Here is a 14,135-nt window from a genome sequence, read left to right on the forward strand (position 1 = left end):
GCATATAATAAAATAATCCCATATATTACTGGCAAGTTCATGCTCCTTGCAAATTGAAGCATTAGTTTCAGGTGTGCAGCAAGGTGATTCAGTAAATATACTCTCTGAGATTCTTTTCCATTATAGATTATTACAAGATATTGAATATAGTTCCCTGTGCTGTACAGTAGGTCCTTGTTGCTTATCTGATTTATATATAGTAGTGTGTACACATTAATCCCAAATGCCTAACTTATCTTCTCCCCATCCCCTTTGGTAACCATAAGTTTGTTTTCTATGTCTGTGAGTCTATTTCTGTCCTGTAGATAAGTTCATTTGTATCATTTATTTAGATTCCACATATAAGTGATACCATATGATATTTGTTTTTCTCTGACTTGCTTCACTTAATATGATAATCTCTAGATCCATCCATTTTGCTGCAAATGGCATTATTTCATTCTTTTTTTATGGCTGAGTAATATCCCATTTTGTGTAATGTATGTGTGTATATATACCCATGTGTATATATGTATATGTATGTGTATATATATGTATATATATACATCTTTTTTATTCACTCATCTGTCGATGTATATTTAGGCTGCTTCCATGTCTTGGCTATTTTAAATTGTGCTGCTATGAACATTGGGGTGCATGTATCTTTTTGAATTAGAGTTTTCTCTGGATATATGCCCAGGAGTCAGATGGCTGGATCATGTGGTAATTCTGTTTTCAGTTTTCTGAGGAACCTCCATACTGTTTCCCACAGTGGCTGCACTGACTTACATTCCCACTAACAGTGTAGGAGGGTTCCCTTTTCTCCATACCCTCTCCAGCATTTGTTATTTGTAGACTTTTTAATGCTGGCCATTCTGACTGGTGTGAGGTGATACCTCATTGTGGTTTTGATTTGCATTTCTCTAGTAATTAGTAATATTGAGCATATTTTCATGTGCCTGTTGGCCATCTGTATATCTTCTTTGGAGAAATACCTATTTAGGTCTTCTGCCCATTTTTTGATTGGGTTTTTTTTTAATATTAAGCTGTATGAGCTGTTTGTATATTTTGGAAATTAATCCCTTGTCGATATTATCATATGCAAATATTTTCTCCCAGTCCGTAGGTTGTCTTTTTGTTTTGTTTATGGTTTCCTTTGCTGTGCAAAAGCTTTTAAGTTTAATTAGGTCCCATTTGTTTAGTTTTGCTTTTATTTCCATTGTTCTAGGAGACAGATCCAAAAAAATATTGCTGCAATTTATGTCAAAGAGCGTTCTGCCTGTGTTTTCCCCTAGGAGCTTTATAGTATCTGGTGTTAAATTTAGGTCTTTAATCCATTTTGAGTTTATTTTTGTATATGGTGTTAGAGGATGTTTTAATTTTATTCTTTTATATGTAGCTGTCTCGTTTTCCCAGCATCACTTATTGAAGAGACTTTCTTTTGAAGGAAAAATTGGTTTGCATAGTTGATATCACAAGTCAGAGAGGTTAAGTCTTCACTTGAGATGCTCATGGGTCACAACACATAGAAGCACACCAGGATAGCAACCCTTAAAATCTGTCTTTCTTGCTTGCATGGAAGGTTTGACATTCTCCATCCTAGAGCAAGACCCTGGGATATACAGTCTAAGAAAAATGTTGATCATGAAGACAACCTCTGACAACATCATTTCACACCATTTCTCCATCTTTAGCCACCTAAAAAATGTCCTGTTGTCAACCACACATATGCCAGTACCACCCTTAGAGCCCTTAGTGCAGGGGTCCCCAACCGCCGGGCCACGGACCGGTACCGGTCTGTGGCCTGTTAGGAACTGGGCCGCACAGCAGGAGGTGAGTGACGGGCCAGCGAGCGAAGCTTTGTCTGTATTTACAGCTGCTCCCCATCGCTTGCGTTACCACCTGAACCATCACCCTGCACCCCGGTGCATGGAGAAATTGTCTTCCATGAAACTGGTCCTGGTGCCGAAAAGGTTGGGGACTGCTGCTTTAGTGGATCCTATTCTTCCTATCTTTCTACAGTTCCCACTTCACATAGGGTGAGAATCCTTGAGGGTCAAGGTGATATGCCCATGCAAAGCTTTAACACATTCCAGGTGACCGAGATACCAGATTCCTGGTTCAAATTGTGGAGGCCTGCAGATGAGGGTGGAAATGGGGTGTGTAGAGGAGGGTGGGGTCTGAGCTTGCACTTGTGAGCTGGGGTGTCTTAGAGGTAACTTGTATTAGCTCCCTCACAGTGTAGGATACAGCCAGAGTGGGGAAAGATGTGAGTGGACTGCAGCCCGGGAGGTCCGTGAGTCCTCAGGCCTCACAAATATTGGGGTGGGCTTGCCTTCTGGATTCCATTTGCTCCCTTTCTCATGTGTCCTTTTTCAGCAGTGTCTTTGATTTTCTAGTGTTTAACACTGCTTCTTTAAAAGGATCTATCCACCTACCTACTTATATGTGAAAAATGCTCGAAACTAAATCACTTATATCTATATATCTTAGACAATTACGTTTCAAATGAAAACATTAGGTTATCTAGTTCTGACAATTGCAATGAGAAGAAGCCTTAAGTTACTGAGGCAACACTGAGTGATAGCAAAACCATTGTGTTTGAAGTTAGAGGTTCTAGCCATTAGGTCAGGCTTGGCCAGATTTTAATCTTGGACAAATCATCTACAGAACAACAAACGATAATGGGTTTCTTGCTTCTTTTATGCTAAAAAATGACTGTGTATCTGTGTATTTATATTTGCATATATAGAAAGATATTACATTATATTATATTTCATCTTTCTTTCTGTTCTTTGCATTGAAAATGTTATATTATTATTGTTGCAATTGATTTTTTTTGTCTAAATACAAGAACATGTTAAAATAGATTTCCAATTGATACAACATTAAAAGTTATGGCTAATGAATTATTATGAAACATCTATTTTCACCAAATTTCTATTATTCCTTTTTAAAGACGTATTTATATTAATAAGTGTGCCCTGTTTATTACTTTTGCCCAAAGTTGGGCCTTTTACTTATTCTTTTTATATCTCGTGTTTTTCATACTACGTTTATATAATTCTCATCATAACATCACAAAATCATTATTCTTCTCCTCAGATACACTTTCAAGATTTAAAATTTTAAATGTCAAATATAAAAATGTGATTTTGTTAATTTATTTGAGGTTTTTTATAAATTTTCAAAAAGTATACCTGCAGTGATATAGATCGTCCACTAGATGGCATGATTACACCATTGCCATGGTAGGGGAAACGCTATGGAGATTAGACGGAAACTTGGTTAAACTATTGTACATGTTCACTGGATTCACAGGTAAAACTTGTTGAAATAAATACTGACACCCTTGAATTTCCACACGAAATGTATCGAAATTACTTTATGACTTTCTTCCTTAGGACTTTGCAACTAATATCTCGATCTTTAATTAATTTATAGTGTAATAGTTAATTTAACATGCATACAATGTATTATTTAGCTCTTAGCAATATAAGGAAGAAATGCTAGGATTTTTAGGTAATTTTAGCTATATGTGAAGCAAGTGACATATGTTTAGGAAATGATAGCTTTATGTGTGAGAAGATGCACACATTTTCTATATTCCTCTTCCAAAATAATTCAGGTGAATATGTGTGTTTAAGAATGCATCCATGGTTCAGTTATTCTTTTCTTTTAGAGCAATAGTAGTAACATGTATTTTTAATACTTATTTGAACCAAGGGACTACTCTTAATGCTTCTCATATATTATCACATTCAGTCCTCACAATATTATGAACCAAGTGATTCTTTTACTGATCACGTTTTGCAGAAGCGTAAAATAAGGCACTAAGAAGATAAGCAACTTGCCCGAAAACACAGATAGTAAGTGGCAGAAATAGGATTTAGATTTGGATACTCACTGTCTAGCTTTAAATCCTACATGCTTTGGGGGGAATGTAATAGACTTAAAATTAATTTTTCATTTTCCTTGCATTATTTCTGTATAATGAAGTTAACACATTTAAGGCAATCTATGCTTGCTCTAAGTCTAGACTACAACCCTCTGTAAGGAATACAAAAAATAAACAAAATGTAGTACTTATTCTGGATTTAAAATGTGGTAATATGTCTTGATATGCTGATGAATGGTATCAATGTCTTTACTGAGAGATAGCTCATCCAAAAAGGAACTTTGTCACAAAAGAAGATACTTATACTTAGAAGGAACTAGAGTATTTCATATAGGTCATGAGGATTTAATTCTACCAATGGTGTATGGCTCTGTTTATTAAGATGCAGAGGGTTCCTGTGAATGACCAAAAATATTCCCTAATAGGTGAGATAGACCACAATTCTAGTGTTTTTGTACACTTTGGGGATATTTCAGTATAAAAGGGAAAGGGCAGGATGTATTAACTCTTTGAACACCAGTGGCTCAGAATAAATTGGACTTTGCTTAAATTTATTACAAGAGATCAATATATATGTAACAATTTGATGAGCATTCAAATTTATTATATATCTTTAAACTGCTTTAAATAAAGACTTCCCTTAATTTTCCTCTGAGTAACTTTCTTGATACTTTCCTTAGGATGGTCCAAACATTTAAAAACAACTTTTCTAGAAGTAGGCTCTTTCTTTCCAGGAACTTTCCCTCCAGATTATGATGTATAAGTGATTAAATGTAAGGATTTGTCTTGGTTTCTCCAGCAGCTTCACACAGTGAAGTCTAACTCTAAATATTTATGAGATCACTCTGCTCTAAAAAAAGTATTAATTGAGGATAGATTTGTATGTGTTAAACAATATATACCACCTGGCATCACTAGAGGAAGGAAAGTGCCTGAGTATATGAGGAAGGATGAGCCAGGCTACATAAGAGCAAACAACCTCCAAATTTTAATGACTTTATAATACAGATTTATTTCTCGCTCCGGCTATGTGTTCATTGCAGAAGGTGCTGGAGTTCCATTCAGTATCTCCTCCTTCTGTATCCAGGCTGTTGAAGCAGCAGCTGTTGCAAAACACTGCCTTTCACTGTGGTAAAAGATCTCTGGAGACTGTACCCCAGTAATAAATGCTTTACCTGTGAGAGACTCACTTCATTTCCCGCTGAGCAAATCTAATCACCAGGCCCAAACTTGCCACAAAAGGGGCCAGAGAATAGTCTCTTGCATGTGTCTGGATGTTGTAGACCCAGATATGTATCATGGGCACTAATGACTATGATATTCCCTAATAGTTTATTGTATCTCAGTTCTTTTAATTAACTGAGATTTCCTGCTTACCTCCTCCCTCCCTGTTGTCTTCAGGCATTTGATGGGCATAAAGTCATTTGATTTGATGCCTCACACTGAGCTGGTCATTGTGTTTCAGAAAGAGGAAAACATCTTTGACATTGAAGGATTCATTTTAACCACAAGTTTTTTCCTTTGAGACGTGCTCTCTTCCTGACTTAAAGGCCTTGAGATGTATATCTAAATTAACTTTACTTGACTCCCGGTTTGGGAATATTACTATATTTGGAAATACTTGTTATTATTACATTAAAAAGCTGGCTTGGAAAGCTGTGTTAGCTTTAGCTTACTCAGCAAATGCATCCACAGAGTCCCCCGGAACTATCTGTGCTGAGCGATTCTGACAATTTACTTATGGCCACTTTTACTCTGACAGCTTAATTCCTCTCATTTGTGGTTTGGCATCCTGTTGCCTTTGTGTAGAAACTGTGAATAGCGTAGTAAAAACATGAACTGTAGGACTTCTTCGCTAGAAGAACAGACCAGATTTATATTTGAGAAAAAAAACAGTTACTTGCATATCAGCAGCGTCTCATGTTGTTAATTCTTTGATATGTTGAAATCTAGAATTTAAATATTATTGACAATAATTAAGACTGATTAAGCCCTGTGCTAAATGGACAAGCACATAACTATGCATCCACTTCTCTTCTGGGGCCCACTGTTTTCTGCTGTGTTAGCGTTTTCTTCATTCATTCGTCCATTCATCAATTCATTCACAATTTCTTTCAATAAATATTTATTTAGAACCTACTTTGAAGATGCAAAGATGAAAGAGACAGCCCTTTAGAATTTTAGAGTTCCAGACTGGGAGGTATTAACCTAATCTTATCAATACACCAGATTTAAGCATTTTGACCATCTTAAAATTCAGAATGGGTGGGGCATGCTTGATTTGGATTGTGACCATTGATATCAAAAGTAAAAACGGATTAGAAAAGGGCACATGGGCCTTCCCTGGTGGCGAAGTGGTTGAGAGTCCGCCTGCCGATGCAGGGGATGCGGGCTTGTGCCCCGGTCCGGGAGGATCCCACATGCCGCGGAGCGGCTGGGCCCGTGAGCCATGGCCGCTGAGCCTGCGCGTCCGGAGCCTGTGCTCCGCAGCGGGAGAGGCCACAGCAGTGAGAGGTCCGCGTACCGCAAAAAAAAAAAAAAAAAAAAAAAAAGGCACATGAACTCCTGTATCCCTGATTTACATATACTTTATCTCACATGCTCAATTGACACTATTAATTATACATATAACTCCCTAGCGTTTTTGGCTAATTTCTAACATTGAGGACGATGCTAGTGCTGAGCAGGAACTCTGGGAGGCACTGCGGCAGGAAAGAAGAAAGTACAAAATTAATGTTTAAAGAATCACCTTCAAAACATCCCACCTCTACCATCCACTAGGCAAAAGAGTTCTCCTGGGCTTGTTTGGTATATGCACTTTCACACTTTCATTTTGTGGCATGAAAGTTGTTCAAGCTCAAAATTAAGAGCAAGTGAAAGATGATGATTATAAGATGTGATTCAAGAATTTTCTCCTCTGAATCCTGAAATCTTTTTTTTTTTTTTTTGCGGTACGCGGGCCTCTTACTGTTGTGGGCGCTCCGGTTGCGGAGCACAGGCTCTGGACGCACAGACTCAGCGGTCATGGCTCACGGGCCCAGCCGCTCCGCGGCATGTGGGATCTTCCCGGACTGGGGCACGAACCCATATCCCCTGCATCGACAGGCGGACTCTCAACCACTGCGCCACCGGGGAAGCCCTGAATCCTGAAATCTTAAATAAGACTTTCAAATACGTAAAAATGTTAGTGGCTTTTGAGGGTTACATCAGCTTTTGATGTAACATTGTGAATGGAATTAAAGCTAATATCATCGCGTGCTACAAGGACATTTAATGAGAAAAGGAAGTCATTAATATATTTAAGAAAATGGGGGCATACAAATCATTCTTCTTAATCCTTATGTATTTTAAGAAGGAAAATCGCAAGTATCACTCATTAGACATGCAATTACATTTGTTGATAAGTAGTATATTAATTTTAGATTAATAACCCTAACCATAATGCCTTTACTGATTTTTCTAGTTACTAATGATAGTTTTCCTATCAGTGTTCTTCTAAATTGTATCATGTGTATGGCACGCACCACTTAGTTATTTGAATATGCTTCATTTATTAGATTTCATTCAGTCTTTTAAATGGAAGAACTCTTGTATATATTAGCATTTCGTATAGCACTTAGTATGTGTCTGGTGCACAATAAATATGGGTGAATTAAAGGTAAAATTGCTGATTAGGTTGTGATGTATGTTCATATAGATATGAATTAAGGCATTTAGAACAATCATTATGTGTGGTGTCCTTATGCACATTTTTGACATTTTAACTTATTATACATATGTACAGATGTTTCTATGATGCATTGTTTGATAAAACTGGTTTTTGATGCCAAGTACTTGATCAAGGCAATACCACCTTTGATATTGTTCTAGTAGAAGCATCATTCATTTTAGGATAATTGACCTTACAGAATGGTTTCCAGGATCATATCAATACAATACTTATGGACTGGCCATACAAAGAAGACAAGAGTAGTCAATTGTTTGTGATATTATTGGGGAACCCATTAAAAAAATGTAAGTTCTGAGTCAAATATGTCTATAAGGTGATATTTAAAAATCCCCTGTGTATTTTATCTACCCCAACTCCATTTCTTATCAACTTATAGATTCAGAATTGCCTTTAAAAAAGAAGAATTGGATAAAATATTCCATTCATTGTTTTTCATTCTAGCTTTTGGGATGAGTCATTTTTGTTTAGAAGCTGTCACAATTTGTATGTTTGGTGCACAATGCTATGAATAGCTTATTCAGAGAGTTAACTCACTTCATCTTAAATGACTTTAAGAAAAGTTGTAAGTAAATAAGTGCAGTATCCTAGATATTACCATTTCTCTTCATACAGTTCGCATGAAAATGTCCATAGCACCTAATTTTTCCTTCTGTGATTACATTATTAAAATTTACTATAAATGTCTTAGTTTGTTCAGGCTGCTTTAACAAAATATCACAGACTGGATAGCTTATAAATGACAGAAATTTATTTCTCACAGTTCTGGGGGATGGGAAGTCCAAGATCAAGGTGGCAGCATGGTTCCTGATTTGTAGCCAGCACCTTCTCGCTGTGTCCTACCTGGTGGAAGGGGTTAGGGACCTCTCTGGAGCTTTTTTTATGCAGGCACTAATCCCATTCATGAGGGGTCCACCCTCATGACCTAAGCACCTCCCAAAGGCCCCCCCTTCTAATACCATCATCTTTGGGGATTAGAATTTCAACATATGGATTTTGGGGGAATACAAGCATTCAGGCCATAGCAATAAGCAATCACATTGTAATGACAGCAATGCTAGAATATATTAAAAGCTTCATTAAGAACAGTACATATTTCTATTTATTATTATTTATCAAGGAAATAATTAAGATGGACAATAGTAGAAGAAAATTAAAGAATTTTTCTCTAACCACACTATATCTAGGATACCTGGTAGACATTTTATACCCCTCTGAAATGAAGAAATTGGAAAATTAAGGTTGTTTACCTTTTATTCTTGGGATTAGAATGCAAGATGACAGCTTTATTTTTAATTGGTTCAGTTCATCTCAATTTCTGTAAGATGCAAACTATTTTATGCCTTGTTTAGGTAACCCCATGAGCTGACACAGCTTTCATAGTGTGAGAAAGAATATTTATTGATTCAGGATCCATGGCAAATCTCTGACCAGCTGAACACTGCACAGTCTGTAACATAGAATTGACCTTGAGTAAAATAACTATCTTTCCTGAGGGAATAGTCTTTGGAATTTGAAGTTTTTAAATTATTCTAGTTACACAATAAAGAAAAAATTATTCTTCCTAGGGTTATTCTATTATTTTGAAATTTAAATACAACATATTAAATTAATTTTAGTAAATTGAAAAAGCCAAATAAAATTTGACTTCCAAGGTCAAGAAGTATATTATTGTAGTAGAATTATGTCTAATATTTTACATTACAGTCAGTTTATAGAAAAGATATAAATATTTTAATATATTAATATTATTTTTCAAATAATTTAACAATCAAGACAGACATTTATAATAATCTCACAAACCATCATGTTTACAGTTCAGGATAAGAAAGTGTGATTTACAAATGAATCATGCATATACATTTCACACCTTTCCTATGTGATGATGTTTTTGTTTAGTCATTCCTAATTTAGAGTAGCTGTCATTTTATCACTTTTATAATTTAATTCAGTGATCATTTCACTCTAGTGTTAAAAGTCTGGTCTGAAATTCCTCCTTTGTTTAGATCTTCTGTTGTTCTAAGCTTGTTACGTTCAACTGGAAACAGCCCAAGTACCTTTCTTTTGTTCCATCTCTTAGGCTCTTTATTGTATGCGTTTGTAATTTCCTTACAGAATTATGATTTTAATGCTTGGCCAGTTGTCTTCAGCACTACCCAATGATTAGTGTATGTGTCAGTGAGAAACACAAAGAATTTTTTTTGTCAGAGAAACTCAACGTGAATCAGAGCTTTTATCAGTTGTCAAGAGGCGCAGGTGAAGCAGGGAGAGATCTGGAATACCGTCCCGTTTCCCAGCTCCTTTCTGCATGTGGTGGGCACTGGCCCAGATTGTTGGATAAAGTTTGCATTGTTAAATGTATATAGTCACCTCATTGACACAGAAAGATCCAATCAATATGAAACATCTCATTGTTTTTCTTTTTAATTATAGTCACCATGCTGTACACTATATCCTCAGAACTTATTTATCTTATAACTAGAAGTTTTCCCCTTTGACTTCATGAAACATCTCTACTTTATACTCCAATAGTTAGATAGCATACACAGACAGTTTTCAGGGAGTCATATCCCATAAATCTCTAAGTTCCAGCTTTATTTTTCATAAGCAGTCTCACTTAAACTCCCCTATAGTAAAAACCATTTAGTTTTATGGTTTGTTTGTTTGCTAATTCGGTCAGTCATTACTGTGTTTACAAGGAGATCTTTCCAGGAAGCAAACTCCCTGTAACTCTATCTCAGAGAAAATGGATCACAGGCCAATTGCTTATCTCAGGCACCAAGTGTAAGCTTTACACACTCTTCTCCCACTATCCCGTTCTTGCCACCCACTCTTGGTCTTTTTCCCATCAGTCCCCCATTTCCTCTGATCTTAGAGAGATATGTGTCCCTGCATTCTTTCAAAGCAGTTGTTTCTACTCGTCTTCCTGATTTCAACTCCTTACCTCCTTAAGAACAGTCATCATCAGTACATCTCTTATGTTTGCTTCTCTGGTTTCTTCTCCATCTCTTCACCGCTGTCAGTTTACAACACTGCCAAGTTTCCCAGCCTGAAGGAAATAAACAAAAATTAAACATTTTCTATATCCTGCTTGCTCCTGAAGTTTTCCTCCCTGTCCCTCTTTTCCACTACAAGGCAAACTTTTCTAAAAGAATAGCCTTCTCTTGCCAAATGCATTTCCTCACTGCCCACACAGTCCTCACTTTCATGTTTTATTAGCTCTTGTATAGTTTCTCAACATGGACACTATTGACATTTGTCCTGGATAGTTCTTTGTTGGGAGGTGGGAGAGGGCTGTCTTGTGCACTGTGGGGTGTTTAATGGCATCCCTGACCCCTACCCATAAAATGCCAGTAGAACCCTCAAGTTGTGACAACTGGACATATCTCCAAATGTTGAAAAATATGCCTTGGTAGGCAGAAACCACCGCAATGGAGAGCTTTTCTAAAGTCATTAGTGACTTTGCCAGTTTTCATATTCTTTTTTTTCCAATCTTCATCTTTCTCGACTTCTCTTCAGCATTTCACACTGTTGAGGACTCTATATACTTATCACTTCTCCTTTTGCAGGGTTAACTCTCCTTTGGTTCTTCTCCTTTTCTCCTTTCAGACTCCTTTGCAAGCTGCTTTTTCATACTCTAAACAGCTATTACTAGGCATTTGGTTCTTGACCCCCCCTTTTTTTTTAAACCTGTTCTATCTGAAAACTTAAGATGTAGGTGAAATGACATGTGGATTCCAAATGGAAAGGCTAGGAATCTCTAATATATCAGAAATCTGACAAAGCCAATATGCACCGAAAAGCACAATGTATTAGATTTATGGCAATAGAATAAGAGCTCATGAAAAAAAAGCTATTTGCATAAGGAAAGTAGTTGAAAATCCAAGGACTGAAACTTTGGAGTGGAACTGGAAAAATATGCAGAGAATTGACTTTCACCCTCATAGTTCATGGCTTCTCTCCCTTTTTCCCCCCATCTATGTTACTATCCTATTTCAGTTTTTATACACTTGTATTTCAGCCTCCTTTTACGGTACTCCAGGGATTCTCAATCCTTCCCTTCTGTTTCTAAAGTCATATTGGAGAAGTGGCAATTATTGATATATCACTTAAACTAGGACCTCCCTATTAGAGTCTGTGTAATATGTTGCAGTAATTAAGTCTACCCTCACTACTATCGCCCACAATTACGCTTTTTTTGGTTTTGTTTTGTTTTCAAATTGACAGCAGCTTAAGTTGAGCAAAAGACAGATAGTGGCAAAAGTTGTGTGCATTGTGCAAGCAGTGTATATTTGACCTTCCAGGACACTTGGCAACTACCAGAGAACCACGCAGAGCCCACTTCTGTCTTACTCTCTTGCTGTTTCTGGTTTGTCTCCTCTGGAGCTTCCTGTGGATTGTACCTCAGGCTGGCTGTGAACCAAGAGGAACTTGTGGTGTGCAGGGTGTGTGCTCAAAGGGGAGGGTGCAGTTTTCAGCATGATTTCAGAAGGGAAGAAAATCTATAAAATACCTTTAGTTCCCCAAATTATAAGAAAAGTAATAATTTAATAAAATTGTAGTAAATTAATTCTTAAACAACTTTATAATATTTTCATGCTTTTTCACACTTCTTTTTTTCCCAAATGCCTTTAGTGCCTTCTAATATTTAATATCTTATAAGAATATGCTTTTTTATTTTCTCTTTGTAAAACTTGTCTGGAATAAAATCATATTGCTTAAGAACCAAAGGCAAACTATTTCTCCTAACACAGAAACATGATCAAAATAGACAAATTTTCAAAATAGGAGTTCTTCTTGTGTCCGTTAAGCATGACTTTAATTTCTTAAATAAGCAAGTATGGTGTGAGAAAAGGAGCAAGCAGTTGTTAAGAGGACACCAAATTCCAGTCTCATTTTTTTCTCCTAATAATACTACCTACCTTATAGAGTTGTTGTAAGGATCAAATACTATATTTTATGTGAAAAGGCTTTATAAATTTTAAAGTGCTATATTGATGAAAATGACACGTATTTATTAATAACATGGATTAAAGCCAGAAACTGAAATTAAATAATATTACCTTTTCCAGTAGCCATTTAGAAAGGAAAATATTTTAAGAGCCAAACGCACCTTTAAAGTATATCTCATCATGACAAGAAGTTGAGTTGGCTCCTTCAAGCCACAACAAAAATAATCCTTAAAATATTCAAGTTATTTATATGTTAGTGCTTTATAAGGGTAATCTGCTATTTACCTAATTTCTCATTTGTGTATTTTCCATACATTTTTCAAAATCAATTTATATTGTGTAGGAAAAAACTATTTGAGAAGTACACTTAAGATTTGCATATGTTACCATGTTTATGTTACCCTTTAATTAGAAAGTTTACTCGACCTAGTTATTTCCTGATTATGAAATTAGGAAAAAAGCATCTGCCCTAAGACAGGTGCCTTGGCTTTTTACAAAGAAATTTAATTTGCATTCTCTGTTTTCTTAAATAAAAAGTTTAAACATTGTGAACATTTATGTGAACACTCCCATAATAACTTGATAAATTACTTATTTAAAAGTATCTTCTGTTAAATCTTAAGTTAATTTTATCCAAAATAATAATAGGTAATGACTTCAAAAACAAAAAATAAAGTTGAAGAAAATAGTGAATTATAGAGTACCTTATCTATTTTACTTTAAAAATAAATTTTGAACTATAGTGTATTTACTAGTAGTACTAGTCTGTCCTGAGATAACTGAAGATCCCTAAACATTTGTGAGAGAAAGTTTTATGACACACTCAAGTTTTTGCTTTTGTCTCTCTTCTTTCTTCATTCTGTTGGAAGAATACATCTACCAGTAGGATATTCAGCTTGAATATTTGAACTACATGAATTTTAATGAGGAGGGGAGTAACCAGCTGTCACATAGTTCATATGATGTATTAGGTGCTGGTTGGGATGAGACAGTATATCTCAGCATGCTGTTGCCTTCAGTAGATTTATGTTCCAAAGAAATGTGGATACATTAATACAAATAGCGATTTCAGATGAAAAGATCAGCCACCTAGCTATGGTTCATGAATCACAGTGATTCTCTCTCTTTTATTTTTTAATAATAATGATAATAAAAGTATACGGAAACTATCACTGAGTCGAGTGGGCGCCAGGGTACACTGATCCTAAAGATTTAACCTGACCCAGCAGTCTACTGGAAGCTGCTATAGCTGAGAGAAAAGAACTAATCAGAGATGCTGGGCTTACATTTAGAATAAGAGAAAGGAACTATTAATGCGTGCTCTTTTCCAATAGCATTCATCTCTCTAGGAAATCCTGCAGGACAAAAGAGAGTTGGAACACTATTAAGTTTTATAAAGTGATACTATGGTTCCTTGAAGGGAACTTACTATTATGCAGCTGGAAGCCTGTAAGGTCTGTTGACTAAAGAAGTTCAAAGATAGCTACTGTTGTTCAGTATATAGTTTTGTTTTGTAGTTTTTGATTCAGCGCAGTGGGGTTGAACATAAAAGAAGCTAACATCTTGAGCTTTTCGTGAG

General features: G+C 36.0%; 1 protein-coding gene across 2 annotated transcripts in view; it reads left to right on the forward strand.

Moving 5' to 3' along the window:
- Positions 1-14,135, forward strand: part of CCSER1 (coiled-coil serine rich protein 1) — a gene marked incomplete at both ends in the record, with an annotated part of 1,097,278 nt that overhangs the window by 12,014 nt on the left and 1,071,129 nt on the right. The window lies entirely within an intron of this gene.

Source organism: Grampus griseus (assembly GCF_964374135.1).
Source record: "Grampus griseus genome assembly, chromosome: 4".
NCBI lineage: Eukaryota > Metazoa > Chordata > Mammalia > Artiodactyla > Delphinidae > Grampus > Grampus griseus.